The 25,560-nt window shown below is 44.8% G+C and overlaps 1 protein-coding gene across 3 annotated transcripts in view; it reads left to right on the top strand.

Moving 5' to 3' along the window:
* The window catches only part of GABPB2 (GA binding protein transcription factor subunit beta 2), a 1,188,026-nt gene that overhangs the window by 586,020 nt on the left and 576,446 nt on the right, over positions 1-25,560 (top strand). The gene's annotated exons all lie outside the window — the stretch shown is intronic.

Here is a 25,560-nt window from a genome sequence, read left to right as displayed (position 1 = left end):
TCCCGGACATCTCAAATGCGCAGGTGAAAGCTGTTCTCTCTAAAGCTAAAAACACAGCATCAATGGGACCGGATGGTGTCCCCGGCTGTGTGCTACACGAGCTAAATGAGGAATTAAACCCGCACATAAGGCAGCTGTTTAATCTCAGCCTTACCACAGGATACGTGCCCAAGGAGTGGCGTACGGCAACTGTGGTCCCACTCCACAAAGGTGGCACCTCTATGGACCCTGGTAATTACCGCCCCATAAGCTTAACAAGTCTAGTCTGCAAAGCTATGGAGAGGATCATAATGGAGCTCATAAACAAAGATATAGGGGACTTGCAGACATTGGACCCGACCCAGTTTGGCTTTGTCAAGGGAAGATCATGCCTTTTGAACTTGGTCGACTTCTTCGAAACAGTCACCAAGGCCATTGATGAGGGAAAGGCAGTCCATACAGCCTACCTTGACCTTGCAAAGCTTCGACACAATACCCCACTCGGGTATTGTAGAAAAACTTACCAGCTTAAATGTAAACCCATATGTCACAAGATGGGTTGCAAACTGGCTTAAGGACAGAACCCACAGGGTTAGAGTTGCTGGCGCTGTGTCAGACTCCAAGCCGGTCACAAGTGGTGTCCCACAGGGCTCGGTCCTTGGCCCTATTGTTTGGCATCTACTTCTCAGAAGTACAGGCCAACATGGGAGGACTTTGGCTGACAAAGTTTGCAGACGACTGCAAACTGGGCGCCATAGTGGAAAGTGCATCGGACACTGATATCCTTCAGAAGGGACTCACGGAAACAGATAGCTGGTGCCAGAGCCATGGCCTGAAGTTAAACGCCAAAAATGTATAGTCATACCCTTCGGGAAAAACAAGGTAACCCCAAGCTACCATATAGGTGGCAATCCACTAAGCACAGAAGAGGTTATCAGGGACCTGGGGACCCAGGTTGACAGTGGCCTTTCTTTTGACACTCACATTGCTAAAGTGGTTAGAAAGACCTTCTACATTGCCCACCTGATCATGAAGGATTCACATCCAGATCTAGTGAGGTCATTGTTCCCCTGTACTCTTCACTTATCAGACCAATGATCGAGTACAATGCCCCATTCGGGATGTATCTCACCCGACATCTGCAGCAATTGGAGAAACCCCAAAAGTTCCTCACCAAAAGGATAAAGGGACTCCAAAATCTGTCATATGCTGCCAGATTGAAGAAACTCCAGCTCTATTCAGTCGCATACTGTCTGCTCAGAGGTGACATGTGCCTGACATACAAGGCCATGTCCAACCCGGAATTAATGGACATGCTCCACCTCAAAAAATCCAAATCCACCAAAACTACTAGAGCAAGCGACTTAAACCTTAGCACGGATATAAATAGGACGTGCTGGAGGGATAGATTTATCACTCAGAGACTCCCTATGCTGTGGAATAAAATCCCGGTCCATGTGAGGCAGAGCACCTCGCTGACTCTGTTCAAGAGAAATCTAGACCTGTGGATGGGAGATCGTAGGTTTACCCCGGGAATCATCTCTGTGTCACTGCTGGACAGAGGCACAACAAACTAATGGGCACAGTATTTTTTCATATAAGGGGTGGCGTAAGCCACAAAAATTTGGGCTAGGCTTATAAATGCCTTAGGGCAGATAGCCTAGTATAAACCTATGAACCTATCTCTTCCTGAGGACTATTCCTTTGTGGAAACCTTGCACACCATGAGGGAGCATTTCCACTGGGAGAGCCAAGATTTTTCAGAATCTAAAATGAGGCTCAGGGATTTTCTGTTACTACCTCAGCACAGGCCTCTAGCCATTCCACCTGTGTTAGACATTGTAGATGATGTGTTTTCGGAGTCTAGCCTGACCCCTGACTCCTTACCCCCAGCTCCTGTTTAGCCTGACAGATGTTACACAGTTCCTGACTCACACAAATTTCTTTTTAATAACCCTGCTGCTGACCCAGAAACTATATCACAGGGTCCAAAGGAGGGTTAAGGCTTCCACTGCAAAAAAACCCAACCCCCTCTGACAGAGATTCAAGGGCACGTTTACACCTCTGCAACCTTGGTAGTAAGCACCTTAAACTGTAAATTTCATATGCTTCAGTATCAGCAACATGTCTTGGGATTGCTTAAACAGAAAATGTTAAATTCTGAATGTGCAGAAAACTGGGAAATGCAGGATTTATTGTATGCAGCAGAACAAGTTGGAAAACATACTTTGCAATGTGGTTTTGATTCTTTGGAGGCCTCCTGCAGGGCCGCAGTTACGGGTTCTGTAATTAGGAGGCATGCTTGGTTAAAGGAACAAATCTGCCTCATCATGTTAAAGTTAAATTATTAGATGCACCTTTACAACATGATACTTTGTTTGGTGTTAAGGCAGAAGAGATGTTAAAGAAAATGGAGGACAAAGCTAAATCTATGCAAACTGTCAAAGATTTTTTACAGGCACAGCCACCCAGGTTTAGCAGACACTGGCCTACAAAAAAAATGGTCCTTTCCTGTGTCAGACAAACCTCAAAGGGGCAGACCCAGACACTCTAGGGGCAGATCCCAGGAGCAAGGTCCTTATAGGCCCAAGCAACGGGGTGCTTCTACCTCCAAAGCTGGAAAAGATAGATCACAACCATACAGAAAACAGTCCCAATGACTTCCCCCTGTCGGCACCAAGCACTTCTCTTCTGGCAGCAGCCTTAGGGGGAAAATTAGCACTTTTTGCCCAAAATTGGCACATCATAACCCAGGACAAGTGGGTTCTAAACAGTGTCACAAGGCTACAAGTTCCACTTCCATACTCTACCAAAGGCAAATGGCTGGCCAGATCTGCCAAAAAATCAGTGGGCAGAGGCACAAAAACAAGGGGCATGGGGGCCATTCAACAAGTACCAGAGCAAGAGCAGGGACAAGGATTTTACTCAAGACTGTTCTTGTTACCCAGAAAGGACAAGGCCTGGAGGCCGATACTAGACCTATCTATTTTGAACACTTTCCTGGATATTCCAAAATTCAAAATGTTGACTTTGCATTAGCTTCTGCCCATGCTGGGCAAGAATGCTTGGCTTGTGACTTTAGACCTAAAAGAGGCATACCTGCATGTCCCAATCAGACAATCATGCAGAAGATACCCAAGATTCAAGGCTGGTTCAATGCATTATCAATTCTCTGCACTGCTCTTTGGCTTATCTATTGCGCCCAGGGTCTTTACAAAGTGCCTGGCACCAGTAATTGCATTCTGCAGACAAAGGAATACAAATATATCCTTACTTGGACGACTATCTCATTCAAGCAGAGAACAAGGACATTGTCCTTCAACATCTGGCATTTGTGAAAAGACTTCTAACATGCCTAGGGTACACAGTCAACAAAAAGAAATCAAAACTAGTACCTTCACAAGAGGTAATATTCCTGGGTGCAAGCTTGAATACAACTGCCCAAATGGGCTTATCTCACACCAGACAAACAAAGGCAACTGACTACCTATTTCAAAATGTTTGGCAACAAAGGCCCAGTTATCTGCAAGAAAAATTCTGCAGGCTTTGGGCTTCATGGCATTCTGCATCCTACTAATTCCATATGCAAGACTGCATATGAGGAAACTTCAGTGGTGCCTAAAAAGTGTTTGGACTCAACATTGCCACAGCCTGGAAACGGTCATTACTCTCATTCCCTGCCTTTAACAGGAGTTTCGATGGGGAACAAAGTCTTGTCAACAGAACAAGGGACAGCCATTCACATCACCTCCAGCCAGGCAGACACTAACAACGGATGCCTGGGGAGCCCACATGTCAGGAATGCATTCAGTGCACATGGTCCTCAAACCAAATGCATCTACATATCAATCAAAAAGAGATGTTAGCTGTTCAAAATGCACTGACAGCCTTCAAGGGCCTACTGCATCCGGGACAACTATTGATAAAGACAGACAACACTACGGTCATGTGGTATATAAAAACAAGCAAGGGGGCACACATTCTTACCCCATTTGCAGACTAGCCTTGACCTTGTGGGACACAGCTTTGACTTACCAAGTACATCTGCAGGCACAATTCCTGCCAGGAAAGGAAAATACTCTGGCAGACGAACTGAGCAGAAACCTCATGGATCCCCACGAGTGGAAGCTGGATCCACAAGTGTTCAGCATGATAACAAGGAAATGGGGATGCCCGGACATAGATCTATTTGCCTCCCCTCTCAATTGCCAACTAAAAAGATTCTGCATGAGGACTTATCACAGACAAGCATGGAAAGTGGACGCCCTATCTTTCAGCTGGAAAAACCTATCAGTATATGCCTTTCCGCCACTGCCTCTCTTCCCCAAGGTGCTCCTAAAGGTTAGACAGGAGAAGCCAAAGATGATACTGATTGTCCCAGTCTGGCCACGCCAGTACTTGGTATCCAATACTAAGAAACTTATCTCTATACCCAGCTTGGGCCTTACCTCAAATACCTCAACTACTGTCCCAGCAAGACAAATCAGATCATGCACAGCCAACTCAGGACATTAAACTTGGCAGCATGGCGAATAATGTAGTCACACAAAATACACCTCTCAGTAAAGCTGTGCTGGATGTCATTCTGGAAGCCAGAAGGCCTAGTACTAGAAAGTCTAATGCTGGAAAATAGAAGAGATTCTGTGCCTGGAACCAGTCACAAGGAACTGATACAGCGGTACCAAATATTCCTCAGATTTTGCAATACTTAACTGAGATGCTGGACAAAGGCCTATCTTTTTCATCAATAAAAATTCATGCCTCTGCCATTTCGGCTCATTACAATACAGAGCCACCACTTTTTTCTCACCCTTAAGGCAGTACCTCAGAGGAGCCAAAAATCTAAGGCCCCCAAGTAGACTACCAATACCTGCATGGGACCTCAACTATGTCTTGGAAAAACTCACCTTGCCTCCTTTTGAGCCAGCTGTTACTGCTGATATGAAATTTTTATCTTGGAAAACTGCTCTGCTCTTAGCAATTACTTCTGCAAGACGAGTTTCAGAGCTGCAGGCATTCATGGCTGTGGAACCTTTCATCATTTCTCATCCAGACAGGGTCTCCCTGAGGACAAACCCAACATTATGCCTGAAGTAGTGTCCATTGTGGCTCTTAACCAAGCCATCCATCTGCCAAACGTTTACCCAAATCCACAGAACAAGGGAGAGAGAATTCTGCATTCTTTGGACATACACAGACAGCTTAGATTCTACTTGGACAGAACCAAAGCTGTCAGGAAGACAGAGCAATTACTAATGGCATATGCTGCAGGATCACAAGGAAAGCCCATCTCAAAGCAGACTATATCTAAGTGGTTAGGCCACTGCATTAGTTTCTGCTACTTACACCATGGCAAGCCAGTGCCTAAGGGCATTAGGCCTCATTCCACCAGAACTGCAGCCACCTCAGCAGCCTTTCTCAGGGGAGTTCCAACCACAGACATTTTAGAGGCTGCTACTTGGAGTTCAGTGCACACCTTTACAAAGCATTATCATCTGCCACTCTACTCTAAATCCAAGGCAGGCTTTGCCACTGCAGTTCTGCAGGGCCTCATAGCCGCTCCTACTGCTGTTTAGTTCCAGCCTCCCAACCATAGCTTTGGGACTCTACCCAAATGTAATGACTGCAACAGCAAAACACAAAGAACATAGTACAGTTGTGTACATTTACCATAAATGTAGATGTTCAAGTGTATTCACTGTTGCAGTCCAGGTTACCCATCCGCCTTCCCCCTTTTTTCTTTTGGATCTTATCTTTCCATCTCTGATTTATACTACCTATGTGGTGTATTTGCTTATAGATGAAGGTAAAATTTATATTGTTGTATTTCTGAATATATATATTAAATTTGGCTACCCTTTTCTGGGGCACCTGACATCTGGGGCAAGAAAAACTGAAGAAAATGGTGTCGGCTGCTTCTTTTATATCCCTGACGACCTGAAGTCAGGGAAGGGGCGACAACAGCCGGCGTAGGACCCAAGACTTTGGAATTCAGGCCGGCTGAGGGCAACTTGCCAGCAGGATTACCCAAATGGAATGACTGCAACAGTGAATACACTGGAACATCTACATTTATGTTAAGTGTACACAACTGTACTTTCCTCATGGTCACGGTAGAGTCTATTCTTCCCGTTCTAAAGAAAAGCTACTGGATGTTCGTGTTTCACTGTTGCAGTCATTACACTAGGGTTATCCTGCTGGCAGGCTACCCGCAGTCGGCCCAAATTCCAAAGTCTTGGTCCGGCGTCGATTGCTGTCGCATCTTCCCTGACGTCAGTGCACCAGGGGTATAAAAGATGCAGCCAGCGCCATTTTCTTCAGTCTTTCTTGCCGCACGGTGCCCGAAGCAAGAGCAGTTCGCAAGTGCCGGTCAGCCAACTCCTGAGATTTTCAAAATCGAATTTCAGATCCGAAGTCTTCATTAAAGCTAAGTACCCCGTTGGGGAAACTTTTTTTTCTTGCTCCAGACAGATGTCAGACAAAGTTAACAATTGTATTTCTTGTGGGAAGCAAATACCTCATAAGGATTTTCATTCTTACTGTATTCCTTGCCTAGGCCCTGACCACGACGTTGCTAGCTGTTGGTTTTGTGCTAGATTTAACCAACGCACTATTAAGCGGTACGATTTTGCGTTTCATTACTTTGGCCGAAGGCAAAGCGCAAGGAAAAGGACAGGCATCCAAGGTCCAAAACCGACAACAAGGGTTCCGCTAGGCCAGTCGCCGGTTCTCAGTGAGGTGCTTTCGCAGCCCCTGACGCCCGCTACCTCAGAGCCACAGGCCGCTTCCGACTCCCACGTGGAGCCAACTAGGCCTCTGGATTCTCAAGGTATTGGACACTCAGAAACTATTCCCTCAGATGGGTCTGGAGCCGCTGAGCAGGCATCGGCTTCTAAGGGTGTTTTCAGACCTACACAGTTATATGTAAAACCAACCTCAGCTTCAAAGGCAAAGACTAAAACAGCTCTAAAGACAAAGAAACAAGTGCAGCATTCTCCTGGACAGACTTCCATGCCTAAAAAACAGATGCTTAAAATGGCCGAAGACCTAATTACTTTGATCAGGGGTTCCCATCCCCCTCCTGATAAGAGGCCTAGGCAAGAGAGAGCATATGAATCTTCAGATCAGGTTTCCATTTCCTCTGACTGCTCTTCTGAACAGGGATACTCTCTTCCTCCCTATGAGGATTCTGATGCTGAAGAAGCTATTCCTTCAGCCTCTCCTCCTGAGGATTATTCTTTTGGCGTAACCCTGTATACCATGAGGGAGCACTTTCACTGGGAGAGCCAAGATTACTCAGAATCTAAGAAAAGGCTCAGAGACTTTCTTTTACTATCTCAGGACAGACCTCTTGCTCTTCCACCTGTTTTAGACATTGTAGATTATATATTTTCAGAGTCTGGCCTGTCTCCTGACTCTTTACCCCCTGCTCCTGTTAAGCCAGACAGATACTACAGGGGTCCAGATTCTCATAAATTTCTATATAAAAACCCTGCTGCTGACCCAGAAACTATATCTCAGATTCCCAAAGGGGTCAAGGCTTCCATTGCTAAAATCCCTGTCCCCTCTGATAGGGATTCAAGGGCACTGGACAGATGGGGGAAAAAAGTTTACACTTCTGCTACCTTGGCTCTAAGGGCTTTAAATTGTCAGTTTCATATGCTTAAATTGGCTGTAAGGGCTTTAAATTGTCAGTTTCATATGCTTAAAGATCAGCAATACTTAATGTCACTGCTAAAACAGAAAATGTTGACAAATTCTGAATGTCCTGAAAAGAAGAAAATGCAGGATTTATTGCATGCAGCTGAACAAGTGGGAAAGCATACTTTGCAATGTGGTTTTGATTCACTGGAGGCCTCTTGCAGGGCCGCTGTTAAGGGTTCTGTCATTAGAAGGCATGCTTGGTTAAAGGAACAGAATCTGCCTGATCATTTTAAAGCAAAATTATTGGATTCTCCATTTCAGCATGATACTTTGTTTGGTGTTAAGGCAGAAGAAGTGTTGAAGAAAATGGAGGATAAAGCGAACTCTATGCAGACAGTTAAGGATTTCTTACAGGTACAGCCACCCAGATTTAGCAGGAACTGGCCTTCTAAGAATTGGTCCTTTCCAGTGTCAGACAGGCCACAAAGAGGCAGATACAGGCGCCCTAGAGGCAGATCCCAGCCCCAAGGCTCATACAGGCCTAAACAATGGGGTGCTTCTACCTCCAAAAGCAGATAAGACAAATCACAGCCATATAGGAAACGGTCCCAATGACTTTCCTCTGCCAATACCAAGCACTTATCTTTTGGCAGCCCCCTTAGGGGGAAAACTAGCACTTTTTTCACAAAATTGGCACATGATCACCCAGGACAAATGGGTCTTGAATATAGTGTCTCAGGGCTACAGGTTCCACTTTCACACCCTGCCAAAGACAAAAGGTATGCCAGACCTGCCACACAATCAATGGGCAGAGGCACAAAAGCAAATTTCATCCCTCATGGACATGAGGGCCATTCAGCGAGTACCACAGCAAGAGCAGGGACAAGGATTTTCCTCGACTTTTCTTGGTACCCAGAAAGGACAAAGCTTGGAGACCAATACTGGACCTGTCTATTCTAAACACTTTTCTGGACGTTCCAAAATTCAAAATGTTGACTGTGCAGCAGCTTCTGCCCATGCTGAGCAAGAAGGCTTGGCTTGTAATTTTGGACCTAAAAGACGCATACCTGCATGTCACAATCAGACAATCTTGCAGAAGATACCTCAGATTCATAGCTGGCTCAATGTATTACCAATTCTCTGCACTGCCCTTTGGCGTATCTACTGCACCCAGGGTCTTCACAAAATGCCTGGCACCAGTAATTGCTTTTTGCAGACAAAGAGGGATTCAAATATATCCTTACTTGAACGACTGCCTTATTCAAGCAGAGAACACGGACATTCTACTGAAGCATATGACGTTTGTAAAAAGATTACTAATTTGCCTAGGGTATACAGTAAACGAAAAGAAATCAAAACTAGTACCCTCTCAAGAGATAATATTCCTGGGTGCAAGCTTAAATACAACTGCCCAGATGGCTTATCTCACGCCAGACAAACAAAGGCAACTGACTTCTTACTTCGAAATGTTGGCAACAAAGACCCAGTTATCTGCAAGAAAAATTCTGCAGGCTTTGGGCTTCATGGCATCCTGCATTCTGCTAATTCCATATGCAAGACTGCATACGAGGAAACTACAATGGTATCTAAAAAGTGTTTGGACTCAACATTGCCACAGCCTGGAAACAGTAATTACCCTCATTCCCTGCCTGCAACAGGAGTTTCGATGGTGGGCACAGGCCTGTCACCACAACAAGGGACAGCCATTCACTTTACCCACAGCCAGGCAGACACTAACAACAGATGCATCAGGTTATGCCTGGGGGGTCCACATGGCAGGAAAATGTATTCAGGGCACATGGCCCGCAAGCCAAATGCATCTTCATATCAATCAAAAAGAGATGCTAGCTGTACAGAATGCCCTGACAGCCTTCAAGGATCTACTTCATCCAGGACAACTGCTGATAAAGACGGACAATACTACAGTCATGTGGTACATAAACAAGCAGGGAGGCACACATTCCTACCCCCTCTGCAGACAAGCCATGACTTTGTGGAACTCAGCATTGACGTATCAAGTACACCTGCAAGCACAATTCCTGCCAGGAAAGACAAATACTCTGGCAGATGAACTAAGCAGAAACCTCATGGATCCTCACGAGTGGAAACTAGATCCACAAATCTTCAGCATGATAACAAGGAAATGGGGATGCCCAGAAATAGATCTGTTTGCCTCCCCTCACAACTGCCAACTACAGAGATTCTGCACAAGCAAGCATGGAAAGTGGATGCTCTATCATTCATCTGGAAAACCCTTACAGTATATGCCTTTCCTCCACTGCCTCTCCTCCCCAAGGTACTCTTAAAGGTCAGACAAGAGAAGCCAAAAATGATACTGATTGCCCCAGACTGGCCACGCCAGCACTGGTACCCAATCCTAAAGAGCTTGTCTCAAGGCCCAGCCTGGACATTACCTCAAATTCCTCATTTACTGACCCAGCAAAACAATCAGATCCTACACAGCCAACTCAGAACCCTAAATCTGGCTGCATGGCAGATAATGTAACCATTCAGAACACACCTCTCTCTAAAGCAGTTATAGATGTTATTTTGGAGGCCAGGAGGCCCAGCACCAGAAAATCTTATGCAGAAAAATGGAAGAGATTGTCTGCTTGGAACCAGGCAGAAGGAATTGACACGCTTATACCAAATATTCCTCAGATTTTACAATACCTAACTGAGATGCTGGACAAAGGCCTATCCTTTTCATCAATTAAGATCCATGCCTCTGCTATTTCAGTTTATTACAATACGGACCCACCTATTTTTTCACATCCACTGCTAAGGCAGTACATCAGAGGAGCCAAAAACATAAGACCTCCAAGGAGAGTGCCAGTACCTGCATGGGACCTCAATTTTGTGTTGGAAAAGCTCACACTGCCTCCTTTTGAGCCAGGAAATACAGCTGAGATAAAATTCTTATCATGGAAATCAGCTCTGCTCCTAGCAATAACTTCAGCAAGAAGAGTCTCAGAGTTACAGGCACTAATGGCTTTGGAACCTTTTATAATTTTCCATCCGGACAGGGTTTGTCGGAGGACAAACCCAACATTTATGCCTAAGGTAGTGTCCAGTGCGGCTCTTAACAATTCATTTGCCTACTTTTTATCCAAACCCACAGAATAAGGGGGAGAGACTTCTGCATTCTTTGGACATACTCAGACAGCTACGCTTCTACTTGGACAAAACTAAAGCTTTCAGAAAGACTGAGCAACTCTTAGTGGCATATGCTGCTGGATCGCAAGGAAAAGCTATCTCAAAGCAGGCTATTTCAAAGTGGATAAGCCACTGCATTAATTTCTGCTATTCACAACATGGCAAATAAGTGCTTAAGGGCACTAGGCCACATTCAACCAGAGCAGCAGCCACTTCAGCAGCCTTCCTCAGAGGAGTACCAACCAAGGACATTTTGGAAGCTGCAACTTGGACTTCAGTGCACACTTTTACAAAGCACTAAGACTTACCTCTTTACTCTAAATCCAGAGCAGGCTTTGCCACTGCAGTTCTGCAGGGCCTCATAGCCACTCCTATTTCTATTTAGGCCCAGCCACCCAACCTCAGCTTTGGGATTCAACCCAAGTGTAAAGACTGCAACAGTGAAACATGATGAACATAGTACAGTTGTGTACCTACCATAAATGTAGATGTTCGAGTGTATTCACTGTTGCAGTCCAGGTTACCCTCCAACCACCCCCCTTTCATTGCTGGGACTTATCTGTACTTCTCTATTCTATACAACCTATGTGATGTATTTGCTTGTAGATGAAGGTAATGTTTGTCAGTGCATGCATTTTTACTGGTAGAATTTCTAGCCTACCCTTTTGTGGGCACCTGACATCTGAGGCAAGAAAAACTAAAGAAAATGGCATTGGCTGCATTTTTTATACCCCTGGCGCACTGATGTCAGGGAAGAGGCGACAGCAACCGACGCCGGACCAAGACTTTGGAATTCGGGCCGACTGCGCGTAGCCTGCCAGCAGGATAACCCTAGTGTAATGACTGCAACAGTGAATACAGTCGAACATCTACATTTATGTTTGGTACACAACTGTACTATGTGCTCAGTAGACCTTCAGGATGCTTATTACCATACAAAAAATGGACAAATGCTCCAGAAGTTTTCTCCGCTTCAGGCTGGGAGCCAGTCATTACTAATTCAAAGTACTGCCCTTTGGACTCATCACAGCCCCAGGGTGTTTACCAAATGCATGGCAATAGTGGCAGCTCACTTGAGACTCCAAGGATTCCAAGTGTTTCCTACTTGGACAACTGGCTCATAACTGCTTCCACCAAACATCAAGTAATAGTAGCCAGAGACTAAGGCCTCAGCACCTGTGTCCATCTGGGTATTACCATCAGTCTGGAAAAGTCACTTTTAACTCCAACATAAAATTTAGAATTCATAGGCGCAGTACTGAATACTCAGTGATAGCATCTCTTCCCCCAGAATGACGTCAGAGAATAGTGGTTCAAGTTCAGTAGTTAATTCACGGGGAGAAAGTTCCAGCATGATTAGTCTCACAAGCTCTAAACTCCATGGCAGCTTCCATAACTCTAGATGTCCTTCATGGATGCATCTGCAGTCATAACAAGTGGGTTGTCCTGTCGTCAGGCAGCCCTTCAGTCGGCCGGATTCCAAAGTCCGGGTCCGGCTTCGGCTGATGTCGCACTCCACCCGACGTCATCTCTGTTGGTCTTCGGGTATAAAGGCATCAGCCGACGCCATTTTCCTCAGTCTTTCTTGCCGCGTGGCGCCCGAAGCAGAAGCTGTTCGCAAGTGCCGGTCGGTCGGATCCAGAGATTACTTCTACCGAATACTACTTCGAAGACTTCTAAAGCTAAGTACCCGTTGGGGACTCTTTCTTGCCTCAGCCGATGTCAGAAAAAGTTAACAATTGTTTAAACTGTGGGAAACAAATACCTCATAAAGATTTCCACTCTTACTGTCTGCCTTGTTTAGACCCAGCCCACGACGTAGCAGCCTGTTCGGCCTGTGCTTCTTTCAACCGACGAACGCTTAGGCGTCGGTCGGAGTTTGCAGAACAGTTTTTCGGTTCTGATTTTGCGTACATTATGCCGTCGGATCCTCCGACTACCCAATCTAGCAAAAAACGCAAAGATAAAGACCGACACTCGCAGTCCGCGGTTTCGGCCGAAACCATGGTCAAGCAAACCACGAGTGTCTCGGTTTCGGCCGAAACCGAGAAAACTGAACAAAGTACAGCTGAACCTATTCCTACAACTGAGGCCCCTGCTACAACTCTTGAAACGACTTCAGAAATTTTACCCACTACGGTGGTTGACTTATCAGACACCATCCCCTTGGATGTTTCTACCCCAGCACGTGGTGCTGCTAGGCCTCCAGCAGCCATGTCCATTAAGGCCTTCGCCAGGGCTAAAGCAGCCAAGACTACTAAAACAGTGCCTGTTAAACCACCCACACCCAGGCCCTCTTCTAGTTCTCAAATGCTTACTTTGGCAGAAGATTTAATTTCTTTAATTAGAGGATCTCAATCTCACCCAGACAGGGCCTCTCAGCCCCCAGAGAAGAGACCTAGGGCAGAGCCCCCCGAGCCAGTGTCCTCTGATGATTCTGCTGATGAATCAGACATAACTGACCAGCCAGAGGCTCCCTTCTCCAACTTTGAAGATTTGATGCTGAAGAATCCATCCCAGCTGCTTCCCCACCAGAAGAATTCTCCTTTGGGGAAACCTTGCATGCCATGCGAGAACAGTTCCAATGGCAGCAACAGGATTTTTCAGACTCCAGAAAAAGACTTAGGACTTTAATGCACCTCCCACAGCACAGGCCCTTAGCTATACCCCCTGTTCTCTCTGTGGTGGATGATGCTTTCAATGATGTTTGCTCCGCTCCAGATTCTTTACCCCCAGCCCCTGCCAAACCAGACAGATTTTACAGGGTGCCAGATACTCATCACCACCTTTACAAGGCTCCACTTGCAGACCCAGAAACTATATCCCAGGGCCCCAAGGCAGTAGCGACCATAGCTAAAACCCTATTCCTTCTGAAAGGGAAGCAAGGTCATTAGACAGATGGGGTAAAAGGTCTACGCTTCAGCTACTCTCTCAGCTAGAGCTTTAAACTGTCAGTTTCACATGATACAATACCAAGAGTTTATGCTGGATCAGTTAACTAAAAAACTAACCACTGATGAATCTCTTGATAAGAAATATGTATTAGAGATGGTGAATAACATACTACAGGTTAGCAACCATTCCTTAAAATGTGGCTATGATGCACTGGAGGCTTCATTTAGATCAGCCATGACTGGCACAGTGATAAGAAGGCATGCATGGCTAAAGGAACAAGCTTTACCGGATCATGTTAAAGCTAAGTTGCTAGATGCTCCTATGGACAAGACAAGTTTGTTTGGTTCATCTGCCCAGCAGGTTATGAAGAAAATGGAAGAAAAGGCAAAATCTGTTCAAACTGTTAAAGATTTCTTGCAGGTTCAACCCCCAAGGTTTAGCAGGAACTGGCCTGCCAAAAATTGGTCCTTTCCTGACTCCACAAAATTTCAAAGGGGCAGGAATAGACGTTCCAGAGGCAGAAACCAATCCAGAGGAGGGGCCTACAGAGGAAGACAGTGGCAAGGTAACAACAGAGGCACAGACACAGCCACTGCCACTACATCAACACAACCACAGTGACTTAACCTAAATCCGCCTACCAGGGAACAAATAGCAGCTCCTCTAGGCGGAAAGTTAACCTTATTTTCAAAAAACTGGCACTACATAACAAAGGACAAGTGGATTTTACAAACCATAGATCAAGGTTACCGGTTTCACTTCCACACTTTTCCAGTCAAAAGAGGAATGCCAAATCTACCTCCAAATCAAAAACAGAGGCTCTACGCCAGATAATGGAGTTAGCAAACATGAGAGCTGTGGAAAGAGTGCCAACAGCAGAGCAAGGAAAGGGTTCTACTCCAGACTATTCCTAGTTCCAAGAAAGGAAAAAGTTGGAGACCAATTCTCGACCTGTTCACCTTAAATACATACATCATTGTCCCAAAATTCAAAATGCTGACCCTACAGCAACTTCTTCCCATGCTGGGCAAGGAGTCTTGGCTGGTAACTCTAGATCTCAAGGAGGCATACCTGCACGTCCCCATTCGACCAATCTGCAGAAGATACCTCAGATTTCTTGCAGGATCAGAGCACTATCAATTCTCAGCATTGCCTTTGGCTTATCTACTGCCCAGAGTATTCACAAAATGCCTGGCATCAGTAATCGCCCATTGCAGACTTCAGGGAATTCAAATTTACCCATACCTGGACGACTGCCTGCTACAAGGGGACAACAAAAGCAAGCTGACAACAGATTTACAAAGGGTCATTTACTTGCTACAAGCACTGGGATACACAGTCAATTTACAAAAGTCAAGGCTGATACCATCCCAAACAAGGACATTCTTGGGCGAATTGGACACAGTAAAACAAATGGCATTGCTGAGTACAGAAAAACGAAAAGAACTCCCTCTATACTTCTTGGCACTAACAAAACTGAACAAGTTAACAGCAAGAAAAGTACTGCAGGCCTTGGGCTTCATGGCATCATGCATAATCTTGGTTCCATTTGCCAGACTACATATGAGAAAACTACAGTGGTACCTAAAGAATTTATGGTCCCAACACAGACACAGTCTAGAAACAGAAATCCCACTAATTCCATGCTTAAAACAGGAGTTCCTATGGTGGGCTCAGGCATGCCAGTCAAACCCAGGCCTACCCTTTCGCAGATGTCAAGCAAGCCAGACCATCACAACAGACGCTTCAGACCTAGGATGGGGGCCCACATGCTGGACAAATGCGTGCAAGGATTGTGGACACAGGATCAACTTCAACTGCACATCAACCTAAAAGAAATGCTGGCAGTAAAACTGGCAATCCAAAAGTTCAAACCATTTCTCAAAGAGGGCCAGTTGATGATAAGGACAGACAACACCACAGTCATGTGGTACATCAACAAACAGGGAGGCACTCATTCATACCCCTATGCAGAATGACCTTGGAGCTGTGGACCCTGGCACTCAGCTACAACATCCAGTTACAGGCAATATTTGTACCAGGGAAAGACAATACCCTAGCAGACATATTAAGCAGAACCACTTCGGATGCCCACGAATGGAAGCTTCACCCGGACATCTTCAAGACCATCTCAAAGAAATGGGGAATGCCACAGATAGACCTATTCGCATCACCTCTCAATCACCAGCTCAAAAAATCTGCACAAGGACATTCCACCCATTAGCATGGAAAGTGGATTCGCTCTCTTCAACTGGAAAGGCCTAACAGCATATGCATTCCGCCTCTTCCTTTGATACACAAGGTACTACTGAAAATCAAGGAAGAACGTCCAAGGATAATCCTGATAGCTCCAAACTGGCCAAGACAACACTGGTACCCACTACTGAGGAGCATGTCTCGGAACAATATGTGGACAATTCCCTGATGCCTTTGATGTTAACGCAGAACAACTACAGCATCATACATCCAAACCTAAAACCTTGCAACTGACTGCATGGAACATCACATAACAGCAGCTATTCCAGAACTTTCCCAAAGAGTTAAAGACATTATTCTTGAAGCACGCAGACCTTCAACAAGAAGGAACTATGCTGGAAAATGGAAAAGGTTTGTCATCTGGAGTACGGAAAGAGGAAAAGATGCGTCAAACATAGATATGCCTAACATTCTGGAGTATCTGGCCGAACTTCTTCATTCAGGCCTGTCCTACTCCTCCATCAAGATACATGCATCAGCTATTTCAGCAGAATACAGCTTTGATACACCTGTTCTTTCGCACCCTTTGCTCAGGCAATTCCTCAGAGGAATCAAGAATGTAAAACCTCCAAGGAAACCACCATTACCAGCTTGGGATTTAAACTTTGTGCTAGAAAAGTTGACACTAGCACCCTTTGAACCAGCAGCAACAGCAGACCTACAACACCTGTCATGGAAAACTGCTTTCCTACTGGCAATTACTTCAGCAAGGAGGGTTTCAGAACTACAGGCCTTAATGGCAGTGCAACCCTTCCTAATCTTCCACCAAGATAGAGTGTCCATGAGGACTAATCCTACATTTATGCCTAAGGTGGTATCCAGAGTGTCTTTAAACCAGGCAATCCACCTACCTACCTTCTTTCCCAACCCACAAAACAGAGGGAAAGAATACTGCATACCTTGGATGTACATAGACAGCTACGCTACTACTTGGACAGAACAAAAATAGCAGAAAGACTGACCAACTTTTTGTAGCCTATGCAACAGGAAGGGAAGGAAAAGCTATTTCCAAACAGACAATCTCCAAATGGATAGGAAATTGCATACGATTCTGTTACTCCTTCCATGGAAAACCAATTCCACAGAACATAAGACCTCATTCTACAAGGGCAACAGCCACTACCACAGCCTTCTTACGAGGAGTGGCAACCAAAGACATTATTGAGGCGGCTACTTGGACCTCCGTGCATACATTTGCCAAGCATTATAATTTGCCTCTATATTCCAGATCCCGAGCAGGGTTTGCCACTGCTGTACTGCAAGGGATCCTAAACACACCATAATCTACTTTTATCCTCCTCCCTAGTTGGCTATGGTATTCTACCCACTTGTTATGACTGCAGATGCATCCATGAAGGACATAGTACAGTTTTGTACCTACCATAAATGTAGATGTCCGAACTGGATAGCATCTGCAGTCAGGATTACCCTCCCTCCATCCCGTCTGTGGTACTCCTAGGGTGTTTACCCTTCTAATAGCTAGCTGTTGGGGGGGAGTCTTTTATGGTGTATTTGTTTGTGTATATGTACATACATGCTTATTGTTGTGTTTACCTCTATCTATTTGGAAACATTGGCATCTATCCAAATTTTAGCCTGCAAGAGGGCTACTGGCATCTGGGGCAAGAAACACTGAGGAAAATGGCGTCGGCTGATGCCTTTATACCCGAAGACCAACAGAGATGACGTCGGGTGGAGTGCGACATCAGCCGAAGCCGGACCCGGACTTTGGAATCCGGCCGACTGAAGGGCTGCCTGACGACAGGACAACCCACTTGTTATGACTGCAGATGCTATCCAGTTCGGACATCTACATTTATGGTAGGTACAAAACTGTACTTTCCATTAGCTACAGTGGATATAAAAAGTTTACACACCCCTTTTAAAATGCAAGGTTTTTGTAATATAAAAAAATGAGACCACAATAAATAATTTCAAAACTTTTCCCTCTTTTAATGTGACCTATAACCTGTACAATTCAGTTGAAAAATCAATGAACACAGTGAAGAGAGAGTCATCAAAAAGTGGAGAAAATATGGGGCAACAGTGACTTTGCAAAGAACTGGACGTCCCTCCAAAAGTGATAAAGGTAGAAGACGAAAACTGGTTAGGGAGGCTGCCAAGAGACCCACAGCAACATTGAATTAGCTGCAGGAATTTCTGTCAAGTGTTGGTTGTGTACTACATTTGACAACAGTCTCCCGTATTCTCCATATGTCTGGGGTATTTGGTAGGGTTGCAAGACTGAAGTCTTTTCTTACACAGAAAAACATCCAGGCCCAGCTAAAGTTTGCAGAACAATACATAGTCTCCCAAAAGCTTGGGGGGAAAATGTGATATGGATATTTAATTGTTTCACTGAATATTGTGGTCTGTCCCTCTGCATTTAGAGGGGGGTTATTGCTGTTCTCACCTCTTTGTTATTCGATATTTAACTCTTAGCCTAGAGGGTTTCTCTCTGCTTTAAGTGTTAGCTACATAGCTGGGAATTTATTTTCTGCTCAATATCTGAGTAGTTTGGCTGGCTTCAGTCAACTGTATTAGAAGCTGAACTTACAGTTGCATTTGTAAATATTGTACTGTATTTTATTTTTTAGTCTATTTAATTGTTTAACTTAATTTTGCCTGACTGAAATATTTTTTTGCCTGACTGAATTGTTTTATATATTTTCTGGCATTGATTTCTGTTCTCATCTGTCCTGAAACTGTTTTTTCTCCCTCCCACCCTATTCTTGTGGTGTTGTTGCAGTTGCCCGCCCGTACTGTAAATTTGATCTGGGGCACCAGTCTAGTGTTCACTCTACTTAATACAGAGAGAACATTTAAGAAGGCCAACCCACTTCCTCTCTCCTTGCACTTTACAAAAAATATTGTACTTTATTCATCTGCTTTTACTGTATTTGTGTTTCTTCCTACTTTATTACCTTATTTTGCTTTTGCCTCTTCTTAAAAGTACTCCATTGTATTTATTCTGCTGCATTTATTACTGCTTGGTAGTAGCCTGATTAAATTGTAACTGTTATTCTAAGCCTGTTGGTTTAAGCACTTGGGCTTTAGATCATTTCTTTTACATTAAGAAGGTTTGTGGTCTGCACTGTTGTGGCAGGACAGGTAGCTTACATCCTTCTAAGTTGGGAATTGCTGATTGAAGGCTCAGTGTCTGTTATTCTGAAAGTGTATTAGTTCTGGTTTAAGCATTTGGGCTTCAGGCCAATTATTTTACATTAAGAAGGTTTGTGGTCTGCACTCTTGTGGGATGAGAGGATAGATTCTGCCCTTCTGAGCTGGGAGTTTCTGGTTATTTGAACTGTTTCTTTCTGAAGTTGGTACGCCTTGTTTGCAGTAGCACAAGATTAGATTCAGACCTGCTGAATCCAGCTTTGTTTGTATAACTAGAGCAGTAACCCAGCACTCATCCAGGCCATCTTTTTCTGGAGAAGGTTCCCCCTGCACCCTAGTGGCAGGAGTGTGCAGTTAGAACTTGTCTGAAGACTACTGGAATGGGGCTCCGTTTTTAGCTTTTTATTGGTTAATTTGCTTAAATCAGTTTGCTCATTTGCTACTGTTATATTAAAAAAAAAAAAAAAAAAACTTTATGCATCCCCGCTTAGTTAGGGTTAAAATATTCCCGGCGCCATAAAGTCTGCTGTTCAAATTTTCCCTTACAACTAGCCAGTTTTTTAGTTTTACCACTCAAATCTGTTTCTTTGAGGTCACCACTTGTTCAGAACTCGTAAGCACTAAATAAGCTACAAATTACCACAGCACTCAGCTTTCCTCACTTGTCTAGCGGAAAACAGTTTTTAGTACTTAATAAATAAGCTCATATCCAGGCATGTCTATGGGTCAGCTCTTAGTGTTTTCTCCTGTCTATCTGATGAATCTGGGCATCTTGGGGCAATGCAGCAATTGCCTCATGTACACAGACAACCTTCTCCTCCTACCACCCAACACTACAACCTGTGAGAGATGCACTTTTTTAGCCAAACTGGAAGCAAAGCTCTCTTCACCCAAGACTGGACTAGACAGTCAAGAGGAGAGGATAAACACTTGCACCACAGTACACTCATCACATAGTCCCTCAAAACCTACACCACCAAAACACACACCTACATTCACAAGGGCTGTCAATAAAAATCTGCCCCAAGCAACAGAGACCTCCAAACCAGAACGCAAGCAACCTCCACCCCCAACACAACCCAAATGACACATAGCCCACGAACTCAGTGTGCCACCCAGCCACAGCCCATAAGGCATAACAACGTACCCAACACTCTAGTCATATGTTACTCTCTAGTCAGGCAAACTGATGTTCCACTCACCAGGCTAAACAAGGAGAAAGTTACTGTCAGCTGCATGTCTGGTGCCAGGATCCACCACATAATGCACACACTCAGGTCACTCCACAAGTACAAATATGACACTGTCATTGTCCATGTCGGTGTGAATGACCTGAAACGTACATCCCTGGACTACATGAAAAGACACATGGAGGAGCTCCCTGATCTTGTAGCCCAGGCAGGTATGACCCTAGCCCTGAGTAGCATCCTGCCATCACCCAGAATGATACCACAGTACAAGGACAAAATGATTGACTTCAACAATTTGCTAAACTTCTGGTGTCATTCTAAGGGGATCCAGTATCTGTCTGCCTGGGGTGACATGATCGACAGACCACGATGCTTTGCCAGAGATGGCCTGCACCTGTCGCCCTTGGGATTCTGGATACTGGCTAAGGCTCTTGCCCACCCCTGTAGTGCCTTTTTTAGGCAAAGTTCAAATGACAAATTCACCACCGTAACCGGTATAAGCAAGCAAAATCTGAGGGTAATGCTACTCAATGCTAGAAGTCTAAACTTCAAAATGCACTCACTCGAGGCACTCCTTAAAATGGAGAACATCGACATCTGTGCAGTGACAGAGACCTGGTTCAAGGCTCCAGAGAGCACCCCTGCATTGCCCGGCAATAAATCATACCACACCTTTCAGCCACCTAACCTGGACCGAAACACTAAAGGCAGATGCATGTCCATATTCATTAAGGATATCTACATCTCCAGGCTAGTTGCTCAGGATAATGCGTCCGAGATTATCTAAGTGCAACTAACTCTGGGCAAGACCACAATCCAAATTGTAGCTTGCTGCAGATCCTCCACCATGCCCCAGGATTCCCACCCCTCTTTTCTTGATACACTGGAAAATATTTGGGTACAACCTAACACCCTAATAATGGTCGATTCTTAACTACCCCACCATTAACTGGGAAAACTACTTATGTACCAACTCTTTTGCTCAACATTTTTTGGAATTCATAAATTCCAACACCTTGGATCAACTTATCCTCACCCCCACCAGGGGCAGCAGTATCCTAGACCTGGTTATTACCAACATGGGTGACTGGTGTTCCAAACCAGAGGTCAATTCCTCATTGGTCAAATCCGACCACAAGCTAATCACTCTAGATGTCCACATCCCGCCCCCACCCCCCATTATGGAAACCATCGAAAAAAATGTTTCCAAAGCCAACTTCACACTTCTTAAGACAGAAGTGGCAAACTTCACGCACCGATGCAGATGGAGAGTAGAGGTACGACTGCCAAATTCTACACAAACGCACTTTATAAGCACTTGCACAAGTGCATGGATCTTGCTATCCCTAACAGAACCAAGATGCTATCCTCAAAAAAAAAAAAAAAAAAAAAAGGGGGGGGGGGGGCAATCTGGTGGTCCCCTGCCATAAACAAACTCTTCAACAGAAGAAGGAAACTGCTGCAAAAGAGTAAAATCCCATGATTGGAGGAACTCCATGGTCAGCCTCAGTAAGAAGCTGAGATCTTTCATAAAAACCTCCAAAGCTAGTTACGAAAACAAAATCGCCACTGCTTCTAAAGACAACCACAAGGCATTCTATAGCTGTGTCAAGAATCTCAGTGGCATCACTCAGATCTGCTCTGAGTTACAGCACAATGGCACTAAATATACAAAACCAACTGATATTGCCAACATCTTAGCAGATAGGTTCAGTGCTAACTTTACCCCCCTCTCACCCCATCTCTATACCAGAAGAATGCAAAGTTCCTGTAATAACGGCTGCACAGGTAAAAACCACACTCTCCAAAGCCAAGAACACAGCATCCATGGGACCTGACTACATCCCAGGCTGCGTTCTACATGAACTACAGAGCGAACTGGCACCCCACCCAAGTACCCTGTTTGATCATAGCCTCACTTCAGGCTTTGTGCCCACTGAGTGGCGCACAGCGATGGCTATCCCACTCCACAAAGGGGGCTTCGCCACAGACCCTGGGAACTACCGCCCTATTAGCCTGACGAGCCTGGTCTGCAAGGTTATGGAACGTATCATCATGGAACTTGTAAAAAAAGACATTGGTAATTTCCAAACTCTGCACCCCACCCAGTTCGGGTTTGTAAAAGGCAGATCATGTCTCCTAAACCTGATAGACTTCTTTGAAGCGGTCACCAAAGCCGTAGATAAGGGTAAGGTGACTCGCACAGACTATCTAGATCTCGCCAAGGCTTTTGACACTATCCCCCACTCTGGAATTTTAGATAAACTCACTAAACTAGGTATAAATCCCTATGTCACAAGATGTGTTGCCAACCGGCTCACTGATAGAACCCACACTGTGAAAGTAGCAGACTCCAAATCTGACTTCAGACCAGTGACAAATGGTGTGCCACAGGGTTCAGTCCTGGGTCCTCTCCTGTTTGGTATCTACTTCTCTGAAGTGCAGGCTAACACAGAAGGTCTTTGCCTAATGGAGTTTGCAGATGACTGCAAACTAGGAGCCATAATCGAAACTCCTAATGATGTGGACATCCTACAAAAGGGCCTCACTGAGACAGATGCCTGGTATCAAAGCCATGGCCTCAAGCTCAATGCCAAAAAGTGCATTGTCATCCCTTTTGGTAAAAACTCTGTATCCATGAACTACCACATAGGCAGTAAACTACTTAACACCGAAAGTGTGATAGGAGACCTTGGGACACAGGTGGGGACAGTAGTCTCTCCTTTGATAATCACATCGCCACAGTAGTCAGGAAATCCATCTATGTGGCACACCTCATCACAAAAGGTTTCTCATCTAGGAAAAAAGAGGTAATTGTTCTCCTCTACTCATCACTCATTAGACCCATTATAGAGTACAATGCCCCTTTTGGTATGTACCTCACAAGACATCCACAACAACTGGAAAGGCCGCAGAAATACCTCACAAAGAGGATTACTGGCCTCAAACAGATGCCCTACGCAGACCGTCTCAAAAAACTCCAGCTTTACTCCGTCGCATATTGCCTACTCAGAGGCGATCTCTGCCTAACATACAAAGCTATGTCAAACCCAGAGCTGTTGGAAATTCTCCACTTAAAGAAATCCCAATCCCTCCAAGCTACACGCTCTAGGGACCTAAACCTTGTCACCACAATAAACAGAACATGCTGGAGGGATAGATTCCTGTCCCAGAGACTTTCCATACTCTTTAACAAACTACCTATCTATATCAAACGAAGCTCCTCATTAGCACTCTTCAAGAAGAATCTTGATGATTGGATGGGAAATAGGAAATTCACCTTGGGGATCACTTCTGTGGTTCTGCTCGACAGGGGCACAGGAAAATAATTTTGTTAGGTGGCGAAAGCTAGGGTACATTTTTTGCTAGGCATATATAGGCCCTAGGGCCAATAGCCTAGTACCTACCTATGATACCAAGGCTGAACCTTTTGGCCACAATTCCAAAAGGTACATTTGGTGCAAAAACAACACTTCACATCACCAAAAGAACACCATCCCCTCACCGTGAAGCATGGTGTTGGCAGCATCATGCTTTGAGGTTGCTTTTCTTCAACTGGAACTGGGACTTTCGTCAAGGTGGAGGGAATTATGAACAGTTCCATATACTAGTCATGTTTGGCCCAAAACCTTCAGGTGTCTGCTAGAAAGCTGAAGATGAAGAGGAATTTCACCTTTCAACAGGACAATGACTCAAGCATACATACAAATCAACAAAACAGTGGCTTACCAGAAGAAAATTAAAGTTTTGGAATGGCCCAGCCAGAGCCCAGACCTAAATCCATTACAAAATCTGTGGGGTGACCTGAAGAGGGCTGTGCACAAGAGATGCCCTCGCAATCTGACAGATTTGGAGTGCTTTTGCAAGGAAGAGTGGGCAAATATTGCCAAGTCAAGATGTGCCATGCAGATAGACTCCTGCCAAGAAGACTGAATGCTGTAATTAAATCAAAAGATGCTTCAACAAAGTAGTATGTTAAGGTTGTGCACACTTGTGCAACCAGCTTATTGTACGTTTTTTTATTTTTTATATTTTTCCCCTAACAGATTTGATTTTCAATTGAATTGTACAGGTTATAGGTCAGATTAAAGGTGGGAAAAGTTTTGAAATGATTTATTGTGGTCTCATTTTTTATATCCCAAAAACCTGACATTTTAACATTGTGTGTAAACCTTTTATATCCACTGTAGGTTACACATGAGAATACTACAATGGCGACTAGCTTTCCAGCATTCTGTCCTTCACCACCCAATGTCAGACCAAATCTTGATGACCAACTATTGCAGAATGGATGATCTTTGGATGTAGTCTGAGCAGATTCTTTAAGGTCGTCCCTTTGTTTTTCCAGAGCCCATGGCCATAGTGACCACAAATGCTTCCCAGATGGGATGGGGGGAGCCTTATCTGGGCAAGACAGTCCAAGGCAGTTGGTCTCCATTAGAAGTCAACTTGCATATCAGTGGCCTGGAGATAAGAGCGGTGTTTCTTGGGTTGTAAGATTTTCATATGGCTTTTCCTCAGGGGGCTGTTGTAATTCAGATGGAAAATATGTCCATTGTTTCATACATCAACAAACAGGGAGGAGCCAAGTCTTTACCCCCTTTGTTGAGAAGCCCTGAGAGTGTGGCAGTGGACGAACTTGTCCAACCACTTTCTAATAACGCACATTCTGGAATGTTCCAGCATTATTGCTGACAAACTGAGCAGGTGTATCCTTCAGCCTCATAAATGGTCTGTCAGTCCAGAAGTGGGGAAAATGTTATTGGGGTCAACCTTGCTGGGATCTATTTGCATTTTCCCCAAAACAACAAATGCAGCAATTACTTTGCCTGATTCCCCCTCCGGAAAGTGACCCTGGGATGCTGTCCTCCACTATTGGCCCCCCGATCTACTGTATGTCTTTCCCTTGGTACCTCTAATTCCCAAATTCTTGACAGAAAGCACTCAGGTTAAAGAGTACAGTAATCCTCATTGCCCCCTTTTGGCCTCGACAGATTTGGTTCCCCGTTCTTTGGCCTTACTTGATTCATCAATCCTGGATTCTGGTCCCAGTGCCAGATCTCCTGTCCCATACAGATGGTCTTGTTCACCCAAACATTTCAAACCTGAAGTTGACTGCGTGGGTCCTCCAGTTCCACTAGCTGCCAGGCATCCTAATATCCCCTCTCCACACATCTTTTTATCAGCTCATAAGCCTTCTAGTAGAAGACTGTATTTAAGTAAGTGGAAGAGATTTATAATTTGAGCCCGTATAAAACAAATTGATCCTTACACTGCTTCAGTTCAGCAGGTTTTAGACTTCTTAGCATGTTAAATGCTG

Source organism: Protopterus annectens, chromosome 8.part0, assembly GCF_019279795.1.
Source record: "Protopterus annectens isolate FY-2018-M chromosome 8.part0, PAN1.0, whole genome shotgun sequence".
NCBI lineage: Eukaryota > Metazoa > Chordata > Ceratodontiformes > Protopteridae > Protopterus > Protopterus annectens.
The sequence above is the reverse complement of the archived record's forward strand: the minus strand, read 5'-3'. Positions and strand labels throughout refer to the sequence as shown.